This window comes from Equus przewalskii, chromosome 32 (assembly GCF_037783145.1).
Source record: "Equus przewalskii isolate Varuska chromosome 32, EquPr2, whole genome shotgun sequence".
Lineage (NCBI taxonomy): Eukaryota > Metazoa > Chordata > Mammalia > Perissodactyla > Equidae > Equus > Equus przewalskii.
This window is the reverse complement of record NC_091862.1, coordinates 6,646,257-6,672,298: the sequence shown is the minus strand read 5'-3', so window position 1 is coordinate 6,672,298 and position 26,042 is coordinate 6,646,257. Positions and strand designations below refer to the sequence as shown.

Sequence of the window (26,042 nt, the reverse complement as noted above, 5' to 3'; positions counted from 1 at the left end):
CAAGAATAATTCCTTGAAGAATAATGACAAGTACATACTTGCCCATGAATTGTTTTTTTTTTTTTTTTTCCATTTTAGGAGCACAAACATTAGGTAGTTCACATGAGTAAGTGCAATTCAAAAAGGTCTTCTGCTACTCTAGGGAATTAAATTCAAAGTGAGATAGAACTTGCTTCCCTTTATAAAAGTCCTGGCTGAAAATTAATACTTAGTTCTTATGAGCTTAGAGTGTGATACAGAAATATATATTCCTCTAAATTATCCTCATCATGGAATACCCATCAACTCAAATGATCATAAGGTTAACGGAATGCTCAGTGGAACTGTAAGATTCACTCAGTCCCTCCTCCAAGATCGTCTATGGAGCTGCAGTCTATGCAGTATTAGACTTTCTTTTTTCTTTACGGAGGTCACTTTTGGGACACTCAAATTAAGCCATCGCAGTGCCATTATAGACGAATTGGATTTTCTGCTCCTTGCAATTCAAAGAGCCCTCCTAACTCATCTTCTATGTATTAGGTGGTACTTCTATGGCAGTATTGGGTATTTTGGGGCAGAGGGAAGTACAGAAGCAAAAGACAAGTAATTATAGCATGGTCCTTTCCTTGGGAATTTAAAATTTGATTAAAGAGATAAGCTATAATACAGAAAATCCCAAAGACTACAATCCATGATATCTTCCTATTGCTGGTAAGTAGGTCTGGGAAAGCTACTGATTTCCTGGTAGTATTTCACTCTTATCACTGACAGTGTTGGTGAAACTCCTTCTCCACCTCAGCTTTTATTGAGGCAGAAGAGTAAACACAGCAGTTGACAAGTCAAATAACACCAAGAATGATTCAACATGAATCAATTTACTATAAAAGTTACATTTCATAATTACTACATAAAGCAAATACTTTAAAAATAAAGATCCCATGGGGCTACATAATACAAATAAGAAAAGCATATAAAGGGGTTCTACTACAATTTCTTAACATCTGATTTATTGAGGTTTTGTGCTTCTCACATGATTAAAGCTTCATAACACTGACCTCACTTTTCCAAATTTATTCTCAGATAGTAAGTAGTTATAGGGTTTAAAAAACAAATTCACATGTGTTTTCTGTTATTAGGAGTAAGACACTGTCAAACAGATCTTTTAACTTCATGAACATGTTCTTTTCTTGATGTTTAGAGAAACCATTATGAAAATCTGTTTTTCTCTATCCGCGAAACCAACCTAGTGTCCGATTATATTAAATGATGAGGTAAATGCCTTCATCCTGCCTGCTCTAGCTGGTCCTTATTCATTTCTTCAAATCTTCTGTTTAGGTGTGCTATTCCCTAGTGGGCGATCTTTAAAATATATGAAACAATTCACTGTACAAACTAAAAAGAAATTAAAGAAACAACACAATTTTTTTATCTAGGCAAAATACATTTCCTCACCTGGCAACATAAACATGATTACCAAGAAGGAGCATGAAAAATGAGACAATAAAAATTCTCTGAGAGAACTTCTTGAACAAGAGGGTGTAAAAGCAGCATTTTCCCTCTGCAAGAAACCATCCTAAAACAACCGAGAAGAAAGGATAAACTAAACGCCAACAATGTAAAATAGTATTATTTCTTTAAAATGGGAGGTGGAAGGGGGAACATAGGTGAGCAGCAGTAAAAGCATGTTTCTAACAAAAAGGAATACATGTTTTCCAAAGTACTTATGGAACAGTCCTTGAAAGAGACCACATATTAAGTCAAAATAAAACACCAATGAATTTCAAAGATGGAAATACTATACACAGCATGCTCTGATCAAAATGCAATGCACCTAGAAATTGATCAAACCAAAAAAAAAAATTGTTACTTTTAAATTATTCTTTTAAGTAACTCCTGCATTTAATAGGACAGTTAGAGTGAAATCACAGAAAATATTAAAAGCATTAATATGGAAAACACTGCATACCATAATCCACGAGATGCAGGTAAAGCAGCACTCAGAAAAAAAATCATAGCCTCGAAAATAAGTATTAATAGAAAATAAGGAATAAAAGTTATGTATTCACACTAAAGTGTTGTAAAAGGACACAGAACTATGATTAAATATATGTAAACAGGGGCTGGCCCCGTGGCCGAGTGGTTAAGTCCGTGTGCTCCGCTGCAGGCGGCCCAGTGTTTCGTTGGTTCAAATCCTGGGCAGGGACATGGCACTGCTCATCAGGCCACGCTGAGGCAGCGTCCCACATGCTACAACTAGAAGGACCCACAACGAAGAATATACAACTATGTACTGGGGGGCTTTGGGGAGAAAAAGGAAAAAATAAAATCTTTAAAAAAAAATAAAAAAAAAATATATGTAAACAACATAAAGCTTTATTTTAAAAAGGCAGAAGACAGGAATCTTAAGACAAAGTCAGAAATTAGAAAATGCACAAAAACAGCAGAAACAGCAAATAAATTAAAAAGCTCATTCTGTGGTAGGGAATAATCTATAATCAATATACTTCAAGCTAACATAATAAAAAAAAGAAATAAAAATCAAATATATAAAATTAGAATAAGGTTGAGCAATAGATACAAAAGAAATAGGAACATCATAAGCAACTACCTTTCACAATTCTTTCTATGTAAATCCAGTAACTTGAGTTAAGTGGACAATTTCCTAAGAAAATAAAATTCATCAAAACTGAATCAAGATAGGAAATCTAAACAGACCAATTTCTATATAAGCAAACAGTCATTTTTGGTTTGATAATAGTGTAACTAGTTTTAAGTAAACTTTAGGGATCATTCCAGAGTATTTCAAAGAACAGTACACATTCCAAAGGGTACACAAAGTTTTCCAACTATCCGAAGGCACAGAGAGTTAAGGAAACTAATGTCCATATGTACTCCTTTGCAAAACCGATCCCCCTGAACACAAGCCCATTGCTCCCCTCCACCTCCATCTTTTGGTAAAACAAAGGTAGAGCTCTCACTTGTGAGGACTCCTACTACACTTCACTACCTCAGGTGGCAGACTCTCTAAGGTGACAAAAACAAAAAAGCCAACATATGGGTATCTACTCAGCCTCCTTGAATCAAAACACAATAAATCCATGGTAGGTTTTCATGTCTTTCCCTGTTGTATATATAATTCTGTTAACAGGGTGTTAGAAAAGGGATATTTTGGCCAGTGTTGGGATGTTCTGAATTCAGATAGCCAGGATGATCTCATGCAGTCTCATGGCTCTAAATGCCATCTGTACCATAATCCCAGATTTACATCATTTCCCCCCTTGCTCCTCCGTTCTCAATGCAGCCATCAGATTTCTCCTTCTCAGCATTGAGTTAGATCATGTCAGAAGAAGCGAAAATCCTTTCAGTTCCTCACAAGGCCCCACACCATCTGGCCCCTCTCCTCTCTCAGAGCTCCTCGACACTCTCCTCCTTACTCACTCTGAGCGCTGAACCTTTGTCCTGCTGTTCCTCTCAACTGATCACTCTTCTACCACGTGCCTCACCTCCTCAGCTCTGCCAGGCCCTTACTCAACAGGGTCTGCCCACGTAGGCTTATTTAAAAGTGAACCCTCCACTTCCTAGCCCCAGCATGTTTTATTTGTATCTATAGCACACGTCACCCTCTGAAACACTGTGTATATTATACAGATTTTTATCTTGTTTATTCTCAGCCTTCCCCCTTTAAAAGCATGTTCCAGGAGGCCAGGGATGACTGTTTTCCATTGTGTTTACAGTTGAATCTCGAGTGCCTAGAACAGTGCCTAACACATAACAGGTGCTCAAAAATATGTATGGAATGAATACGAAATTGTACCCATATTTATTGATCACTGTATTACTGGATTCAGATTTAGGGGGAGAAGAGAGTAGACTGTGTTACATCAGAGGGCACAACTGGATCAACTCACAAGGTAGCCACGAAGCTTGGATGGGCTAGGGAGGGGTATGAAGGCTAGAGAAAATGACGTGATAACGACATGGTCTGGGAAATCACTGGGTTTTGATGGAGGATGGGGAAATGTCTGTGGGACATTTGAAGCAGATGAGCTCCAGACTGCTTCTTAAGGTTGCACAGAGCTGAGAGTAGGGCCTTGAAAGAAGAGCACCTGGGAAGAATTAGAAAAAGGTCAAGAATGTTCTCTAAGAAGAGCAAAACTGGCTGCTACCCTGGTGACAGTCTGCCACTGTGTTCCTCACTCACCGTCTTTAAGGATCTATGTAATTTTTGATTTCTCTTTCTCCTCTATCCACAAACTCTCAGTTACCAAGGCTTAACTATTTTTTCCACGTCATGAAACCAAACTGTCTACTGCATGATTTTGCCTAGTATTTCAGTAGGTTCTCCCAATCTTAACGAATAGAGTTTGGTTGGCAATTTGCTGCTTCACTTGTCAGTGTATAAATAACCCGCCCTTCCTTTTCCTAATTAGCAAAGACCTCAGTGCTTCCTCCCCAGGGTACTGTATGTGGAAATTTGCAAAATATCCCGGAGATTGTCCTTTAAGAGTTAATATAATACATTCACATTTTGAGATTTGGCAAAGGTTTGAAGCCAATACTTAAGATTAAAAAAAAAAAAAAAGCATACAACCATGCACAAAGAAATGAAATATCTTCAGAAGTAGAAGCCAGTACTTCCTTCTTTTCACAGTTTTATATGAATAAAATAGAAATAAAGCCATAGTCTAGACCTTCATTACTAATGCAAGAAGAGCTAACTGTTTGGGATGGGATGAGCAGACGTGTCATAAAGACAGAAGAATGTAAACGCGTCAGAGCATATCCAAGCACAAAGGCCAGCCACTACACGCGTCTTCAGGACCTTCGCCTTTAAGAGACAACTCAGAGAAGGAGGCAAGCTTGTTCTGAGATGTGTACATATTCCAAACAAGACATTCATTATTACTTTTTAAATTTCCTAAACCTCTAGTTATAACAGGGTATAGGGTGTTTCTGTAATGGGACATCTCACAAAAGTGAAACAATTTTGCAAAAGTATGCCCTCACCCAGTCAGAGCTCTTCGACACAGACCAGGCATCAGAATCATCCGCAGGGAGTTTTCAGAAGTCCGCATGCATCTACCCAACTGTGTATGCATTCAGATATATAGCAGCTATTCATTTGAGGGTCTCCTATGGACAAGGTTCTGTGATTAAAAATGAAAGAAGAAGATACAGTATCCTCCCTCAGGGAACTCACCATCTAGTCTATAGAGTGTAGTGGTGGAAAAGCAGGTGCCAAGTGGTATGGATTGAATTGTGGTGCCCCCTCCAAATTCAAATGTTAAAGCCCTAACCCACACTAGCTCAGAGTGTGGCTGTATTTGGAGATAGGGCCTTTAAAGAGGTGACTAATTTAAATGAAGCCTTTAGGATGGGTCCTAATCGAATCTGACTGGTGCCCTCATAAGAAGAGGAAAAGGCACCAAAGATGCATGAGCACAGAGCAAAGGCTGGGTGAAGACACAGTGAGAAGGCAGCTGTCTGTAAGCCAAGGAGAGAGGCCTTAGGAGAAATCAAATTTACCAACACCTTGGTCTTGGACTTCCAGCCTTCAGAACTATGAGAAAATTCTGTGGTATTTTGTTATGGCAGCCCTAGGAAATGAATACATCAGATATGTAAATATATCTGATACAAAGCAACAGCTGACAATATAAGGGATGTGGGAACAACAAGCAAACAAAGTGACCTTTTCTGGTGGGTCACAGATTCAAGATGGTGATTTGAATTAATTTACATGGATAACATTGTTCCCTAAGTAAGAATTTTATCCAATTAATCTTGATTAATAATAGCTAACTTTTAGTGAGTACTTACTATGTGCCAGGGACTAAACTAAACATTTTACATGTATTAGCTTATTCAACCTTCACTGCAACCCTATGGGATCACTGCCGTTATTATTTCAAATTCACAGAGGCAGACACAAAAGCTGAGAGGTTAAATGCCTTTGCCAAAGTCAGAGGTTCTAGAAGAGGTGGAGCTGGAGTTCAAGCCCAGGTAGTATGACTCCAGAGTCCTTACTCAGAACCGCTGTGCATCCTGCACTAACAGTGTTCTTGAGTTTTTTAGTAAAAGGTTCTCTAGTGAAAGGTTTTTATTCCAGAAAAACATACCATTCCACCGGAAATCTTCAACAAGTCTTATCAAGAGTGTTCCCCTGCCAAGTGTTAAGAGATACAGACTGTGTAGAATTTCCTAGCTACATTTGAGCCTGGAATACGTTTTTGTTTCAGTGTCTCTCTGTAACAAATATTCTATGAAACATAATTTCTTAATTATTGGACTAGTTGTGCCTTTATAAACACTGTGACTATACCATATGGTACTGGACTTGCTTGTTGAATACAAGAAGACTAAGGTTAGCAATCTAACCCTAATCCAGCACTGATGTAACCACAGGCCCATTTAGAGCCAGTTTGAACAGACCCCATCTCTCTCAACAAAGTGATCAAGGATTGTCTTTCAGAAAAACTGCAAAGTCACATAACCACAACACGTGCAAAAGAAGAATTGTGACCTGAAAGAACCTCAGAACCAAAGATCCTTCTTCCCACGGAACCCAAGGACCCAGATACAACTGGAACTTGAAAGTCGGACTATCATCAGAAGGGAGGGGTCCGTCCTTCAGGAAGACCTGGTGTTAAAATTCCTTCCCCACATCATGCAAAAATGTTCAGAACCCCATCATAAATGTCTAGAACTCTGTTATAAATGTTCAAAATGTTACCATAAATGCCTGAAGCCCACCGAACAAAACCTGTCCCACCAGTGTTTCCGCTTGCCATCCTGTTCTCCCAAAGCTCTTAAATTTCTTCCAAAATTCTGATTCAGGGAGACAGATTTGAGGGCACATGCCCCGTCTCCCTGCATATCGAGCTCACAGAATAAAAGCTGATTTCTCCCCCCAAAGGCTGAAGACATACTTAATGGGCTTGTTTATGCGCATCGAATAGAGAATCCCAATTTTGTGCGGTAGCACTGGGAACCCTCCATTTGGGAGAAGACAGAAAAGCACACTGTCCACCACTGGGGCCCAAGAGAAACCCTCAGGAGTCACACTCACTCTCCCCGCTTCTGCTTCTCCAAGCCCTTCTGACGGCTGCCACCAGAGAGCGCTAAGCCAACAACTCCCAGTAGGCAATTGTTGCAAATACAGATCTCACCCCAACTCCTGTGCCTCCCTCTTCTACCAAGTATTTTTATTTAGTAGGTCTAGGGTGGGTCCAGAAAGCCATTCTTTAACTTTTATAATGATTCTGATTATCTGCCAAGTTTGGAAACCATACTGTTGACCAAAACTTGTGGATTTTTCAGGACACTTCAAGCTTTAATTATTTTGTGCAGATAGTTATTAGATCATGTGATCTCAATTAGGCTTGGAAATGCACCCTTTTGTACTCCAATCCAGACCTACCCTTACCCACGCCCAAAGTAAGCCAGGCACCAGAACCACTCTCCTTTCCCTCACACACTTAAAATCCCTTTATGTAAAACAAAGGTGCTAGATGCTGATTTGATTAAAGTAGAGTTTCTAAGACGTGACTGAGCTTCAGCTGAATGCTGCCAGCGGTTCACGTGAATTTCAAAATCTCCTAAAGTAAGCTCCAAATGGGAACATCATCCAGGGACATTTTTCAGGTATAGGCTTTCTGTTATTCTTGATGTATACCAAGTTATTTTAAGTCTTTTTACAAAATAGTAGAAAGAGGCTCAATTCATAAAACAGCAAACTTGGCCTCTCACATTGCAGAAGCCAAAGTAATGATGTATATTAAATAAGCTGATACTGTTATTATTACAAATGTCAAGTTCATTACAGCAGATGTTTCAACTGAAAAGTACTACCTATTAAAATCAAACAACCAATATGCCCTGAACTTACATTTGATTTAACGTGTCAACTTCAAAGCTCAAGGGAGACAATCAGAACTCTCTTCTATGTAATTGTCATAGGATTGTTATGTAACAAAGCATCAGGTTTCAGTTCTTATCACTTGCTAGTCACGATAATTAAATGTGAATGAAGAGTTAATAAATGATACAGTTGGAGGCTATAAAATATACTATAAAATACTTCTACAATTTTGTGCATATTGCTGGAGGAATCATTTTAATTTCAAAAATAGATGACATTACTATCAAGAAAAATTATTCAAATGAATGGAAGTAAGGAAATAAGGCAAAAAAGACAATTGATTTGTTAATGTCAGGCTAGACCATAAGCCCACTATATGTCCACTGACTCTCAAGAGAAATATGACTTCATTAGATTTCCTCTGCTTTCTATTCATCAGGGACCAGACATTTTACATCTCTTAAAAATAGGCTTCCTATTTAAAAAAAAGGATAAAGTGAGATGATTTACATTTTCGTCAGGTTGAAAACATAACCCAAATGTTACAGTTTTATTACTCTGTAGGGTATTAGCCAATATGGTATCTAATGATCAACATTATGTTAGCATTCCTTTTTGATCTCTGAGTATATAAAATTCCATTTTCATATCCTTTTTTGAACTAGTTCTGTCATCCTGCTGATTCCTTCATTAATTAATTAGGTAATTGATCTTACGAAAATGCATATAGTATTGCATCAGAAAAATATCTAATACTAGTCAAGGAATTGGGTAAAAAAATAAGACAAAGTTGCAACCACTACCAGAAAGGGGTAATACGCAAAACTCCCCAAAAGGATCTGTAGTGAGAACACACAGTTTAAGTGAACACTTAGTTGAAATTGTTGAAAGAATGTCTCTCAAAAGTTGTACCAGTGACATCTTAAAAATATGGATTACTTCAAAGAGGCATCTGACAAATGCCCTCCATATGATACTGAGATGAATTATTGAGGGTGGTACGTATTCCTGAAAGCCAGCTTTAGGGTACATCTTTAAAGTAGATCAGGCAATTTTCAAGTGGCTGGGTCATCAAAGGCCTTTAAACCATTTTGTTCTGTTCAAAATTTGCAAATGTACCCCTGTCCTGGACTAATGGCATTAGGAGGAACAACGTCTAACGGAAGCTACTTATAAATAACAAGCTGACTATAAAGTCTTGGACAGGTTGGCGAACATATTTCCGAGTGGAAAGTTTAATTTTTTGTAAAGATCCTGTAGATTACTATTTATATTTGAGCATGATCTAAATAGTCTGGAAGCATCTGAAGCCTATATCTCATCTTCACCATGTACATAACCATACAGTCTTGCTTTAAGCATTTCCCATTTTCACTCTACTTGATTCTCACTCCACAGATGAATGATTACAATAAATTCTCAGTCTCTCTCCTTCTTCCACCCTGACAATATTCTGTTCTATCTCACCCAATAGGTTCCCCTTAATTTCTTTCACAGATAAAGGTAGTAAGTTGCTTTGATGGGGTAATGCGCATCACTTTTGCGGTCTACCTTCCATTCCTCTCTCTGGGAATAGTAACTTCTTTCCATTTTGGTGGCACAACCCCATCCTCACCGTTTGCTGTTTTAGTGTGACTATCAACCATGGCTGAACCACATGAAACTGCTAATTTTGTAGGTCCAACGTGGTAGAATATTAACAAATTCATGAGATTCAACTCATATTATTCTTTTAATAATACTGACTTAATCCAATCTTCTATCAAGTGTACTATTTAAAGTTTTACTAAGTATATTACTTAAAGTTTTATTACTAGTTATAAATTTAAAATTTACTTTTTTCACAGCAGAAGATAAAGTATTTGGTTTGCTTGAACTACATATGTAGGACAAAACTAACAGGTCAACCAGGCTTCTCAACACACTGACTGGAAACAGCTTTTAGAGAAGATAATTCAAAGAAGAACTTAAAATCAATCCCACAGCAAGTAAAATCAACTTTTTTTCCAAGTGGTTCAGTCACACGGGAGCCAAAGAAGCAGAGTGGCATTTTCTTTCTACAGGATATGTGCAATCATGCTGCTTTAAAGGGAAGAAATAAGATAAGCTGATTTTATTTTCACCAGTGGAAAAAAAGTTTCAACAGAGCAGCTTTCATCGGCTCAGCATGGCCAACAAAATAACATTACCAACGAAAATACAATAATAGATTAGCTGCACAATCTAGGCATTTTGTTTTCAGAAGGACTTCTCTAACTCTCTCCCTTTAGAGAACCATGAATGCAGGCTTCCTGTGAAAGAAAAGTCCCCTGCTGTTTTTTCTGCTCCTGCAGAGAGGACTTGCAAAGAATAAAGTCTTTTTCTTTTTCTTTTTTTTTTTTTTCCAGCTGGAGATCAATTGGTGTGGGGACCGCCCTGGTTGCCAGGAAGTTTTCTTTTCCCCCATCAGCTGGAAGGGGTCCTCAGTCCCACTCCCTGACCAGAGTTTGTGCCAAATGGATAGCTTTCGAAGACGAAATCAGAAATAGACTATAAAGTATGCCTAAAAAGCTGCAATTGGCTATTCAGACGGAAAGTCCATCCCCTCCATCCAGCTGTTTCCTTGTCCCCACATTTTGGAAGGAGGGGAAGAATGCCCTTTCCAATTTGGCTCCTGATTGAAAGCTAGGACTGTGGCTGTCTCCTTTGCTAAAAACCCTCCTTTTGTTTTTCTTTTTTACTGTCAGAAAGCCTGCCTCAGAGGAGTGCACTGTGCATATCAACAAAGAAAAAAGAGAGCAGAGATGATTGAAACTGAAGATTTTTTTCCCTGTCATTTAAAGGGTTCTCTGTGAATCATGCCCCCTTTGTGATTCCATTTCAAAACACATTCTTTGCCAATTCCAAGCCAGTAGGCCTTTCCTTAGCGATCTGGCCAGCTATCTTGGAGTGTGGCTCTGTCCTCCTTGCAGAGCTGAGACATGTAAAAATTCAAGGGAGCCTGTTCCCTGCCCAGATCAGCGGAAGGTAAGGCACATGAGGAGGGGTACAGGAAAGAGAAGAGGGGATGAGAGAGGAAATGATGCTATGGCTTGGCTCATAGTTGAACTGGGCAAAGTTGAAAGCAACGATTCTGGTGTATCTCCTTAAATTTGGGGGCTAGAGCTACAGTCATAGAAAAATGAAGAGGAGAGAAATGAATATATGTATATAGCCCTTTGAGGTCTTTGTTGTAACGATCTACCTGAAACCACACATTATTTTAAATTATGATCCTCTATTTCACAAGAAATATTGTGTAATTTGGTTATTTTTTTCTATTTATTTTTTTTTTTTTGCTGAGGAAGATATGCCCTGAGTTAATATCCATTACGATCTGTGCCAATCTTCTGCTATTTTTTAGTATGTGGGCCACCAGCACAGCATGGCTGCTACAGAGCGATATAGGTCTGTGCCTGGGAACCGAATCCAGGCCACTGAAGTGGAGTGCACTGAACTTAACTGCTAGGCCACTGGGGCTGGCCCTGAAATTTGTTTTTAAAAAGTTAATCTTTCAGGGATCTTTTAGAAGATGAAATGAAATGAGAATTGAAAAAAATTTCTGTTAGGCATTTATTTAAAAACGTGTTTCAAAACAAGTATGAATCTTACTTAATAAGATACAACTAGGTTAATCAGGGAAACAAAACATCTTAACAAAACAGTCAACCTTGAGATGTGCATGTGGTTCTTACACCAGAATGACTATTAGTTAATTACTAACAAATTAACTTTCTAGACAAAAGATGGACTGCTTAAATAGCACTGTATAAGAAACAAGGATTTTTTAATTAAGCTTAACATCATGTAACAGATGTTAGGGTTTTTTTTTTCTCTACCCCAAGGAGGACTACAATACTCTTTGAGATGACAGTTGTCAACTGTGCATGTGTGTGATAAATTATAGAAGCTAAAACATACCATTATTATTTAATAATCCATTTTAATATCGCTATCATTTAAATACCACCTGTGAGAAAACTGTGTAAATTTGGCAATAAAAAATACACAATCAAGGAAAAAATACAGCAATCAAGGCTCAGAATTTTTCACTTTAAATACAACTACAATTTTTAAACATGCCCTATCACTTTCATTAACTACAATTATTAGAAGAGTAAGGCCAAATATAACCAAAGATGCAACCTGAGTTTATTTCAAGGATCACCCTACTTTTCATCCAACCTCTTCAGGCCCACTTCCCCCACTCCATCCCAGCACACTCAGATTACTTTAAAAACAGAAAAATTGTTTCCTATATTAGCTGTTTAAGTCTGTTAACACTGACATTCATTTAGACCATGGAATTTCCTGTGCTTCAAATTAAACTGAATGTTTGACTGTTGGGAAAGAAATTTCCTGTGAAGAAAATTACATTATGCCCTTGTTCACAGCTGAGATGCACATTTTCTAATGTGGAAGGCAAAAATCATAGAAAGGAAGTTGCTTATGAAATAAGATCTTAATTTTGTTAAAAACAGAATAGTAAGCCAAACCTACTAACAATAACACCATAGCACTGGCTACTATTGATTAGCAGTTATTAAAATCAATGTCATAAGATTCAAACAATACATCACTTGCTAAAAAGCTCAAAGTAAACTTGTGGAGCTGAACTCCCTTGAAGCGAATTGCTCAACTAGTGAAACGTCCTGCTGTAAGGAGAGCATGTCTAGAGCAAGACCCAATCCAGAATATGTCCTGTGCTGAGGATTCTAGGAAAGGATGAAAAATAAGTGCAACAGGAAGTACTCGCTGTGAAGTCATATACCACTACCTCCCTATAAAATAAAAATATGTATACTTTCATGACAATCAAGTACGTATATATTCGAACAACAATCAAAGGAACAAACTCGGGTAGAAACTACCCAACTCACTTACACTACTCTGCCATCCATAGAATTCTAGCAATAAAGAGAAGAGGATCCACCCCCTTGGTCTTGAATGTCTTAAATTAAGACAATTAAAAAGAAGCCTTTCTCACCTCTACAAATGCTCACAATGACATGTTAAGTACAGCTGTGCTTCTCAGAGGCTAGTACAGTCATGCGTCGCGTAATGACGCTCTGGTAAACAATGGACTGCATATATGACAGTTGTCCCACCAGATCAGTAGCATAGAGCTTAGGTATATGGTAGGCTACCCCATCTAGGTTTGTGTAAGTGCACTCTATGATGTCCCTACAATGACCAAATAGCCTAACGGCGCATTTCTCAGAACGTATCCTCGTTGTTAATCGACACATGACTGTCCTTGACAGAGAACACTTCTCGAAAGCAGAATTTTAAATTAAATTCTATTGCCTATATTTTATTTATGCCTAACAAGGAAAAACTTGAGAACAGTAAGCTTACAAGTGAATAACTAACGTATTGGACAGGAAATATAGATATCCATATTTGGATTATACCTGCACAAATGGAATACACAAATTTGCAGACAGTATGAACTGAAAAAAGAGTCAACTTATTTTGGAATAGAACATTTTAAAAGATCTTTGAGGGAATAAGGGTCTGGTGTTTTCTTAATCAGTTTAATAAATTTATTGCTGGCAATATATTTTGATGCTTTTATGCTTTAAATCTGATACTATGATAACATGGAAAGAATGTCTGGAACGCTTCATTTCTTAAGCACAAGTTTCTTAAATCTGCAAATTTGGGAATTCTTGTGTACAAAGAATAGGAAAAACTGGTCTGGTCTATAGCTCCTGTCAAAATAAATATTTCAACATCTCATGGCTATAAAATTGGCTGAAAAAGACTGAAAAACCTCTGTACAGTTTATTTGTCATTTTTTTAGTCCTTGATATCTGGGAGTCAGAACAAATGAAGAAGCCCCATCAGCTTTAGAGAGCGCGACACACAGCTTGCAAGAGTAAATGATTTATGGAGCCACAGGCCTGAGTTATGAACAGTCTACACGTTTGAGCTGTCTAGCTTTGGCGGGGAAAGAGACAAATGAGATTCTCGAAAGGTCTGCAAAATACAGAAAGGAAGAAAACAGACCAAAGTTAATAAGCTGCCTCAGATAGCAAATAATTAGACAGCAAAATATCTTTGACAAAAGGAAACAAGAACAGAAAGGCAAGAAAAGTCACCTATGGCAAACTTTACTGTATTTTCACTTTTTGATTTCTACCCATGAATTTTCCCATTTCATTCAAAAGACTATTGCCTAAATCACCATCCTATTGCCTCACACATTGTTATTGCTTTTTCCCCTGGCTTTTGTTCAATTTATGAATTAAGTTCACATTTTAATATTTCCATTAAGCCAGTTTTCCATGTTTTTTGCCTGAAGGAGTAGATCTTAGCTATAGCCTATTAACAGTTTCATTCAGTCCAGAGTTGGCCTGGAGAGTTTCAAACGGGGGAGGGAGACAGGCAGAGGCACCGCAGGATGCTGTGCTGGACCCCTCAGGCTAGGGGACATGTCAAACCTGAGATTTCAGATACAGTAGCTGAAGGCTTTAGGAAATGGGCCGAGCTTGTTGCTTCATAATATAAATTTAAAACTTAAGAAGCATGACTATTGGTCTCGCATTAAGCTAATATCTGTGATAGGTAAGGGCAAGCAGGTTTGAACTGCTGTTAGGACAAAAGTATTAGGTCATCATAAAGATTAGGTCCTCCCGTGAATCTCTGAAGTTTTAAAATAATGCTATTTTATGGAATAAGAGTGAAATAATCAGAATAGAAAGTGTAAAGATTACATATTAAACATATAGTGAGCATTCTTAAAACTGTCCATCACTGATGTCCGTCGATGCATTAGGCTGTTATTTAAATCAATGGATTTTCTATCACTCGAGGTGTTGTGTATGATTATAAATTGTTCCCAAACTTTTGATTTTACAGACCAGTAAAAATTTTATTATTGTATTTAAGAAAATAAAGGATATTTGATTCTAAGGAATAGTTAAAAATATTCACTAATTTCTGAGGGATAACAATGTGCTAGTCAACAACACCTCTTTAAAAATACTAGTATCTTACTTCTTCTCTTCTTCCTGTTTCTGAAATGGGAGGATGCAGCTGATCAGGGTGGGGCAAACCTTGCCAGCCATTCTCCAGAACAGCTTTAAGGGAACTGCCATTGCCTTTGCCTCCAGAAAACAGCCAAACGAGGGGAGTTTGTTGGATCTGCAGCACTCCAAATATTTAAATCTTAACATAAGGGTAATCTTGTTTGTTTAAATGTGTTCAAACAAATGACACAATGATGCAGCACTGATATGAAGCAATTGAGTGCAGACCATCAAGTGTCACAGCGAAATGAGGAGTTAAGTAAAGGCAGTTGAAGCTGCCAAATGTTCCAAAGGTGGGAACAGTTGGTGTGAAGCCTATCTTGAAAGATAGCCATGAAAGACTGTCACTCACATATCCGAGTATTACGGCAGAAGCTTCCTACTTGGAGAGTAGCTGTTTACAACCTAGGGTTATGCAATTTAAGAGGAAAAAAAAATCCCTCCAATTTAAGTAAAGAGGAAGGCATTTTTAGAATATATTATTCAGAACACTCTGATGAATGAAAGGCTCTCATAAATTACATTCGAAAACAGTGAAAATGGACATCTTTCCATTGAGAGATTGCAAAGCACTGAATCCTGTTGTTTGGTGGCACTGACTTCTAAACATTTTAAAAAAATTAATGTCTTTAAATGGAGCGTGCATTCTCTAGTTCCCCGAAGGCTCCAGCACTTTCCATGATTTTACCTCTAAGACCATACACTTTAAAATACCTGCCTGGCACTTGTGGACATTTGTGCTAATGACCCTTGGTCTACATTTACACTAGTTTTATCACAACAACGACAAAATTGTTGAGGGTTAGTACATGTTTCCACATACTATTCTACAATTTTCCTAGATTATACTTCAAATTAGATTATTTAAATTATATGTTAAATTATACTATTTAAATTACAATTTAAATATAGGAAATTATATTTCCTATAACTTTCCTAAATCATACTTTGAAAAAACCTTCATTGAAGAACTATACATTTTTCTCACCTACCATATGATTCTCCCAGCCCATTCCCCATGCCCACGGAGAGAAATTAAAGACGATTTTATCAGAGTGGCCCTGGCTCTGAAGGATCCTGTCCTTAGCTAAGAGATAGTAAGGATGGTTAATTACCCGATCAAGCCTACTCTTTCTGTGCCAAGAAGAAAATTATATTTCTGGCTGCAGTTGAAAGCAATATCCCTAAATTATTTGCTTCATTCTCCTTTCCACAGTTATATGTCGTAAAAGTATCAGAGTAAGTGTAGTTTGTTTGTAAGCGTTTTGCCAAATTCAATTAAACCTGCTGCTGGGCAGTGAGATTTTCTTGTGTGTAGTTTGTGAGCAGTACATCAATCAATTTTTCCAAAATTTTGTTTTCCAGACTTTTCCTTTAGGTAGATACAAAGTTTACTTACTATGTTCTCAAATGCAGTTAGCTGTTTCTTTCTGGTCTTATTCATAATAATTTGCCTACTTGCTCAGACCTGGTTGAGGATAATACTTTACATTTCTACAAAGCATCTCAGTCACACCAGAAACATCCAAAACGGCAATTTGAGTAAAGATGTACCATCCTTAGGTTCTGTACACAGAAGACTTACAAAGCTTTAAAATACACTTAAACGAATCAACTTAATAATCAACAAAATTAATTATTTTCACAAAAAATCGGAGGCTGTTTGAACATATATGGTCCAGTTTTAGGAGCTGAACGCAAAGCAATCCTCCAAGTTAAACAGCTGTTTTAAACATGCAGCTCTTCCGCTCTACTAACTTAACAGCTGGAAGAAATTACAGTCCAGAGAGACATGCGCATAATTTGAATTAAACAGATGCAGGCTGTGGAGAAAATCAAACATCTCAGGGTAATAGATGCAAACAATATTACCAAAACTCCAAGGAATTTTTTATTTGTTTTTTTTTTTTTTATAATGATGGCAAATGTTGCCGTTCTTCTGAAACAAACTACCTATACTAAGAAAAACTAGTGATTCTTTTCTTTTTTTTCCCTTTCAAAAGTCCAAAAGAAAACAGGCCAACTTCTAAATCAAAGCCACAACATAGTCATCTCTGTACTTTTCCATTTTATAACACTCTTTTGATATAATATATCGATTCGGTGCCAGCGTTGGCTGCCTCTCCTTCTATCAGATCCCACGCATTCTCTGATGGATTCACATTGTGCAGAATATGTCAAACCAATCACTGTGTCACATGCTGTGGGAGAATATGATGAAGGAGGAGTAAGAAATGACAGAAAGGTGAAGAGAAATACTTGTTCAGAAAAGAAGTAACTTAAATGTCGTTTTCCAATTCAAAATGTGTTTGACCCATTTTAATGTGTGCGAGCCTGCATTTAAGGTACAAAGTGCTAAACACTTAGAGCCAGATGGTGCCCTTTGGAATAAAAGCACTCTCAAATGGAATGTCCCAGGGAGCCTGAGTGTGCCCTGATGGTGACAGCATTTCCACCAGATTATGCCCTTTACTTTTACGGCTTTCCGTTTCGAGCTCTGTTTGTGCAAGTGTTTACACATCTTCCATCTAGAAATCAAGAGTTAGCATTCACACACTAGGTTGCCCAAACCCTGGGTATGAAAGTGATAATCCTATTTTTCATACATCATCACCTTCAGAGTAGACTTCTCAGTGCTCTGTGAACTCTTGATTATTGACATGAAACAAAATAAATATAAACATCAACAGGCATTCATAAAAGAGTCTGAGAGGTCCTCAAACAGTTAAACACATGTTACCACATGTTACCATATGACCCAGCAATTCTATTCCTAGGTATACTCCCAAGAGAAGCAAAACTATATGTCCATATAAAAACTGGTACACAAATATTCATAGCAGCATTATTCATAATAGCTAAAACAAATAAAAAATAAAAATAAAAATAATAGGTAAAATTGACTGAGCACTTAGAATATATTAGAAACAGCATTTTACATGTGTTTGCTCAGACTTTACACAAATACAATGAGGATACATATGTAAACAAATGTACAATAATAACACATTTATTATTCTCATTTCACAGGTGAGGAAACTGAGGCACAGAAAGGTTGAGCAAGTTCCTCAGCTGCACAGCCAGCAAGTTGCAGTCAGGAGGTTGAACCAGGCAGTCAGGCTCCAGAGCCTAGCTCTAACCCTAGAACCTCACATCACAAGGATACTTCCCCCAACATCAAAGCGTATGATGGGTCATCTTTGGAGGAAAGGTTATAGGTGGCGCTAATTTTCATTTTTATGCTTTTTGCTATTTTCAAACTCCTTATATACATAACTATGACCTATATGAGAGAAAGAGAGAAATGACCATTTTAAAAAGCTGCTGAACCAAGGGAATATTTTGCACAACAAGAAATAACTCCTAATTACCCTCCTAATTTTGGAAACTTTTAGGAAATTACAGAATAAAGCACTATAGTTAAAATACCACAGTGTGACATCAAAATTTTAGGCAAAAATTTAAATCAAATTGAATTATTTATCTTTTATTAGTTAAAAAGTTTGACCAAAACTTTAACTTTTTCATGCTGAGAAACTGCCATCTTAGAACGGCTGCAAGTTGGAAAATTTAGATCTACGGGTTTCACACTGAGCATGCACCTGTCACCTGCAGAGTCACCTGGAGAGCCTGTTAAGCATGCAGGTACCTTCCTGTAACGACCAGAGATTTGGGTAGATTTGGGGGGCCTCCCTCCCCTGCAGGTCTCAAAAGACTGCATTTCTAACAACCTTCCCCACCTTCATTCCAGAAGATTTTGATAAAGGGAGCCTATGGAAAATATTTTGAGAAATAATATCGTATCTCTATTATTTTTTAAAGGAAACATCCAAAATATTACACTAAAATTTAGAAAAGTTTAAAGAGAATAAAACTCTGTATGTTTGAGTCATGAAAAGCATAAGCAACATTATCGCCCACTAAAAGATAAGCAGAGGAAAATGAGAATATTTTAATAGTTTTAACTTAGTGCTTTTCTAGTGCCAGAAAAATCAGCAATGGCAGAAATTCTGGTGTTAATCCAGTTTTAATCTTCCACCTGTGTACTCTTCACTCTTGTTACTAAATTTTAAAAAACCAGAACTGCAAACGTAAGCCAAACAATATGATGGAGTTCAAGTTAAAACTGAGGTCAAATCCATTCCTCCAGTTCTGATGGTGAGGGGCAGCCCTCCCATGCCCCTTGCAGCAAAGATATGTTTGCAAGTAAAAGCCCCACCAACGGCATTCTCACAACCTAAACTGATGTCCAGAGAGAGTGTGCTTAATATTCAGATTATTTTTAACAACTTCAGGTCATTTCTAATAACTTTGAGAGGAAGGATACTCACTTCAAAAATTTATTATATACCATGTGTGACTAAGGACATACTATGAATTAGGAAGGAAGAAGCGTTTGAGTGCTTACCTTGTGCCCAGTGCTGTGCTGTGTGCTTTGCAAACTTTGTTTTATTTAACCCTCACAACATCATCAAAGTCAGACACTATTATCCCTGTCTTCTCAAGCAACGAAACTAAGCTGTAGGGACATTACTAATTTGCTTGTCACCCCATGATAAGTAGATGATGGAGCTAAGACTCAGTGCCAAAAATGTCTGTCATCTTTTTCCTACTTCGCCAGATCATCCTACCCTTGACGGAAAGGGGTGGTCTTGAATGTATATAACCAGCAACAGACCCAGATATGTGCCATTATCTAGGAAATAATAAGATATGGCAACGCTGATCAAGTAAACTACATTATGATCCCAGGTCAGACATAAGAAAATTATGAAACGCCTTTGATTTACCAAATACAAAGGATTCCCAAAGACACTGATGAATACACTTTACATCCAAAAGTTCTTGACCTTCATTAGAGAGTATCTAGTATGCTGATAAAAAGTAAACCTGGACCTAAAATTTCATTATCTTCTCCAGCATATTCCCTAAAGAGAAACAACTAAAATCAAATTGGTACCTGGCAAGCATTGAAACATAAAAGATTTTGATGATTAATTTTAGAGCAGAACTTTGCATATTTTTACCTGATTAATCTTTAATCTCAACAACACTCATCCAGAAAACAAGTTCAATCAAAAGTTAGCAAAATCGGGAGGGCAAAAGGGGTGATTAGGGTCACAGGTGAGGGGATGCACTATAATTAGTGTTCGGGTGGGGAACATGATGTAATGTATACAGAATTCGAAATATGATGTACATCCGAAAAAAATAAAAATTAAAAAAAAATTTTAAAAATCATATAATCCAAAAAAGTTACTGTAATTAAGTTATTCTAAAATTTAATTTTGTAAGCTGATCATGTATATGTTTTCTTGTTTTTTTTAGGAAGATTGGCCCTGAGCTAATATCTGTTGCCAATCTTCCTCTGTTTTATGGGGGATGCTGCCACAGTATGGCTTGACGAGTGGTGCTGTGTCCGCACCTGGGATCTGAACCTGTGAACACTGGGCCGCTGCAATGTAGTACGCAAACTCAACCACTATGCCACCAGGCCAGCTCCCAAAACTGATCATGTTTTATTCTTTACTCTGGATGCTAGGAGTCTCAAATCCAAATATGCATACTTACGTGAATAGTTGTGCAAGGCCTTACCAACAAAATGTTTTTTTTGCCTACTAAATCTATCAACTTAGTGTTGACCTTCAGTTCCTCTTCTGTTCTTATTTTTTTATTGTGTCATACACACAAATGCAGACAAATAACACTGCTTCCCAGGGGCTGGCCTGGTGGAGCAGCAAAGTGCACACATTCTGCTTCGGCAGCCCATGGTCCGCTGGTTCGGATTCCAGGAGCAGACATAACACTGCTTGGCAAGCCATGCTGTGGTAGGTGTCCCACATATAAAGTAGAGGAAGGTGGGCACGGATGTTAGCTCAGGGCCAGACTTCCTCAGCAAAAAAAAAGAGGAGGATTGGCAGCAGATGTTAGCTCAGGGCTAATCTTCCTAAAAAAACAAACAAACAGAAAAAAACACTGCTTCCCAGATATGTATATATCATCTTTTTAAAAATTAATTTTATTGAGGTACCACTTATGTGAATTAAAAAGATTTCACTTAAGTGTAGAGTTTTACGAATTTTTACAAATACATAAAACTTTGTAGCCACCAGGACAATTAAGAGACAGACAACTTCCATCATCTTCAAATGTTTCCTATGTTCCTTTCCAGTCAATTCTCTATCCCCCAACAATTCTGTGTTTGGGTAAATGCTGTCGAGCTATCCTTCTCTAGATGATGTTTATCTCGTGAAGAGTTTCATAGAAGTGGAATCATACCATATGTGCTCTTACATGTTTGGCTTCTTTAAATCAGCACAATGTTTTTTATATTTATCCATTTTGCTACATGAATCAGTAGTCTATTCTCTTTCATTGCTGCATAGTATTCCACTGCATAGATATATGGATAGATCATATTTTGTTTATACATTCACCTATTGGTGGACATTTCAATTATTTTCTGGTTTTGGCTATTATGAATAAAACTTCTATTAATATGCATGCAAAAAAAAAGTTAGCAAAATCTTACAGATGCTCAATGAGACAACAAATAACCAAAGAATCATTTTCAGGGAACACACACATATTATACTTGACGATTTAAACAATATCATAAATAATTACACCTTATTCACATTTGAAAAAATACATTAAAGACATTTAAACTCATAGTTCTGTTTTTTCGTTTGTTTGTTTTTGTGTGTGTGTGTTTTGGTGAGGAACATTGGCCCTGAGCTAACATCTGTGCCAGATTTCCTCTATTTTGTATGTGGGATGCTGCCATAGCATGGCTTGATGAGCGGTGTGCAGGTCCGCACCTGGGATCAAAAGCAGTGAACTCCAGGCTGCCAAAGCGGAGTGTGCAAACTTAACCACTATGTCACTGGGGTAGCCCCCATAGTCCTGTTTTCCTCATGAGTTTTATTTATACAGTTGTTAATTCTCAGTAACAGGGTGGAGGGGGCAATCTTCATTTACTAGATGTATTAATGAGCCCCAATTTGAGATAGCGATATTTTTAAGTATTCAAATTTAGTTTTGATATAGATTAAATACAGATTACGTATATTTTGATTTCACATTTTGATCAAACTGTAGCCACATTTTAAAATGAATCCTTAAAAGGAATTACTATGTCATCAGAATGCTATAAAGTGAAAAAGTGCTTTGCAAATAAGCACTTGAAAAATGAAGAATTACTCTTATTTAATTATAATGATCAAACAAAACTCCAGATAACAACAGGCACGATCCCATTAGTGTTTCTGGAAAGAAAGATGACATTATAGCATCCACACAGCCTTTTAGAGGAAGAATTATGAGATAATACCATGGGTTTCTTCTTTTCTTTTTCACTTTGGGGAGGAGTTAGCTAATAAAATGGGAATAACAAATTGCTTCCTTTAGGACCTCTATCTCATGGCATGGCTAAGGGATCTCGTCTAATCTTGGTTTCATGAGATAGTGTCACCATTTTCAAGCCAACACTTTATTTGTATATGGTTATGTTTGTACACGAGATGACAACTATTGCTAAATAGTTCTTATTGGTATTTGAAAGTTGACAGTGGTTTCCATGTGACTTTCAACTTTCCCTTTGATATATTAATTTTGTTCTTCCTTATTTTAGCTCCATAAAATTTTATCTATTATGCATCCTTACTTCAGTTTTTTGGTTTATTTTTATTTAATTTATTTATCTTTGTATGTGTGGTCAAAAATGACACAAATATGGCGCCTTCTACATTAACGCATCTATTCCGATCGTTGTATATTAACTATAGGATGTCTAGTTACTCATTAACAAATGTCTATTAAATAAATACTCCATGTACTTGCTGGATACTGTAAATAAACAAGAGAAGAATGATACAATTTAGTCACAGAGACAGCCCATTGCAAACAAAGAGGACAGAGTAAGTAAGGCAAAGGTATAGAAGAACGCATGGGTATCAACACACAATGCTGGCCTCTAAGTATGCAGTAATATGAAATAAAAGGCAATAACTTCAGAGCTATAACGTTAGAAGATATTCTAATAAATAAGGAAGCAATATCTAATTTTGTCAGGAAGGCTTATTCTTCAGGTTTGGGTGAAATCCTTCACTAAAACTGACTAACAAATATGGCTGCCTTAGCCCTCACACTTGGAGCTGTGCAGCAAATTCCAACGTGTGTCACTCAGAATTTTCCAGTCTCGTCCAACAGAAATTCTTAGTCTACATAACTGAGGCAGTTACTTAAGGAGACATTATGTGTGTGTATGTTTTCCTTGTTGACTTACAGGGTTCTGGAGTCTGTTTTCATATGTCGTGAGTTAGGTGGTGTTGGCACACATGTGCATGGAGAAGGTAGGGTTACTTACGTAAGATTTCTTTAATCAAATCCTCCAGCTTGAATCTTTGCTCCAAATGGCATTTCCGTCAGCTAAATACGCCTGTCCCTACTATACAACAGAAAAATTACTGTCAAGCAAGCAGTACATCATTGATGTAAATGCAGAGGCTACAGCATGAAATATCATAATTTGGTACTTTTTATGCTGGTGTACATGAACAGATAGCCTTATTTGGTTCTTTTATGTGGAGATCATCAGGAGGCAGGAAATGTCAGGAATACAATGGGTTCACATGCTTATCACAATTCTAGAGGTACTTTTGTTGCTGAGGAAGGTTGGCCCTGAGCTAACATCTGTGCCAATCTTCCTCTATTTTGTATGTGGGTCACTGCCACAGCATGGCAGCAGATGAGTGGTGTAGGTCCATGTCCAGGAACTGAACCTGGGCCGCCAAAGCAGAGTGTGCTGAAGTTAACCACTAGGCCAGGGGGCCAGCCCCTTGAGGTAATTTTTAAAAATATAAACTTCAGGGTCAGATGCAGACTCCTCTGAGTAAAAGATGTCCCAATATAGGACATTATGAGTCATAAGAAGGATTGAGGATCATTACAGAAAATACATAACAAGTGAAGTGAAAACGATTATTCTTGTAGTCTTTCCCTGATTCTTTGCCCTTTATTATTTCCAGTGTACATCTTAATACTACAAAGAAATCTGAAATTGAATAGATAGTCATTCCCTTATATACATCAGAGTAACTGAATATGCCATTGCCCAGCCATCCTGGAGTTACACTCCGGCATACTCCAAATGACCTGATTCTACCTGCACTTTCTCAACCAAGCCCTTACAGATATTTGGCTCTACAGCTGTCAGTCACTAGAGCTAAGTGTTGACATAATCGGTAAACAGGGCAGACTGCACGAGTGATTAACTCTGGCCACCTGAAAATGACTGAGCAAAGATAGAACCCTACTAGAAAGAGAGGGATTATGCTAGAAAATTCACCAATTCTGAAGAACAGTAATAGTTCCTTCCTCCTTTCTTCCTTTCCATTCTTTCTTTCTTTTGCAAGATATCCAGACAAGGTTCAGGTGCTATATAACTCAAGGACCTACTTTAACTTCATTTTGTGAGATTTTTGTCATGAATTTGCATTATCACACACAATGACAGGTAGTATGGGGTCTTATGTTGATATCTAATTTACTATGAGTAGGAGGCAAATGCCTGGTATCTGTAGTCAAACTATCTGCAGTTATAATCCAGTAGTTTCCTCGATTCTCAGATAATCTAGAGATGAAATGCTAATTCTAGGGACTGGTTGTTATTAGAAATGTAGGAAGGGTTTGAGACGTTAAATTAATTCAGCAATTGCTACACGGTACCTTATAGAAGACACCAATAATTGTACCAACTAATAGCTATTCATTTGTTCAATAAATATTTATCGAGTTCCCACCCACTAGGTACAAATTATGATTCTGGGAGTTTGGATGAATTTGAGATACTAAATAGTCGTGTGATTTTGTTATTTTAAGTATAAAATGTAGACTTCCATTTCTGGCAAGATTTTAAACTAGATGAACAAAAAGCCCTTATGCTGTAAAACAACAAGGAGTTCTAGATTACGTATAATAAATATGTTTGTAAATGAATAGCTCATCTATCAAAGAAAGCCAAAAAAATCCATAAAATGGCAGAGAATAAAAATCAGCTAAAAAGCAAAGTGTGACCACTACACAGCTTGTAGAATAATCAAATCCAAAACACCAACAACACCAAATGCTGAGAGTGTGCAGAGCAACAAGAACTCTCATTCTTTGCTGGTGAGCATGCAAAATGGTACAACCACGTTAGAAGACAGTCCGGTGGTTTTTTTTTATAAAACTGAATATACTCTTACCAGACGACCCAGCAGTCACATTCCTTGGTATTTACCCAAATGAACTGAAAAGTTATGTCCACACAAAAACCTGTACACGAATCTTTATAGCAGCTTTATTTCTAATTGCGAAAACTTGGAAGTACCAGGATGTCCTTCAGTAGGTGGATGGATAAATAAACTGTCGTACATCCAGACAATGGAATAATTATTAAGTGCCGAAAAGCAATGAGCTATCGAGCCATGAAAAGACATAAAGGAAACAATGCATATCACTAAGTAAAAGAAATCAGTCTGAAAAGGCTACATACCATATGATTCCAACTATATAACATTCTGGGAAAGGCAAAGCTATGGACACAGTAAGATCAGTGATGGCCAGGGGTTGGGGGCAGGAAAAAGTAAATAGGTAAATACAGAGGATTTTTAAAGCAGTGAAACTACTCTGTACGATACCATAATGATGGACATATGTCATGATACATTTGTCAAAACCCGTAGAATATACAGCACCAACAGTGAACCCTAATGTAAACTATAGACTTTGGGTGAGTATGATGTGTCAATGTAGGTTCATCTGTTACAACAACGTACCTGGTGTAGGATGTTGGTAGTGGAAGAGGTTGTATATGTGTTTGTGGTGGAGGAAACACGGGGTATGTGAGAACTCTGTACTCTCTGCTCAGTTTTGCTGTGAATGCAAAACTGCTTTTTTTAAAAATAAAATTTATTAATTAAAAAAAAATGTGCAAGTGGGGAGATTTCTGCTTTCAAAGTGCTTGATTAACAGTCACACAGAAGATGCATGTGTTAGGTCCATGCAAGATGGAGAATTAGGACTCAAATCTCCATATAGAACAGAGCCCTAGAAAAGTGATGCTATCTGCTAACAGGTGGGCTGGGGGAAAAAAATCTACCCACCAG

The 26,042-nt window shown here is 37.4% G+C and overlaps 1 protein-coding gene and 1 long non-coding RNA gene across 9 annotated transcripts in view; one reads left to right on the top strand and one right to left on the bottom strand.

Annotated features, from left to right (window-relative positions):
• The window catches only part of PRKN (parkin RBR E3 ubiquitin protein ligase), a 1,214,117-nt gene that overhangs the window by 930,585 nt on the left and 257,490 nt on the right, over positions 1-26,042 (bottom strand). The window lies entirely within an intron of this gene.
• The window catches only part of LOC139080815 (uncharacterized), a 30,529-nt gene continuing 15,090 nt past the window's right edge, over positions 10,604-26,042 (top strand). The window contains exon 1 of the long non-coding RNA XR_011535617.1: positions 10,604-10,846. This is a non-coding gene — a long non-coding RNA (uncharacterized lncRNA). The remainder of the gene's footprint in view (positions 10,847-26,042) is intronic.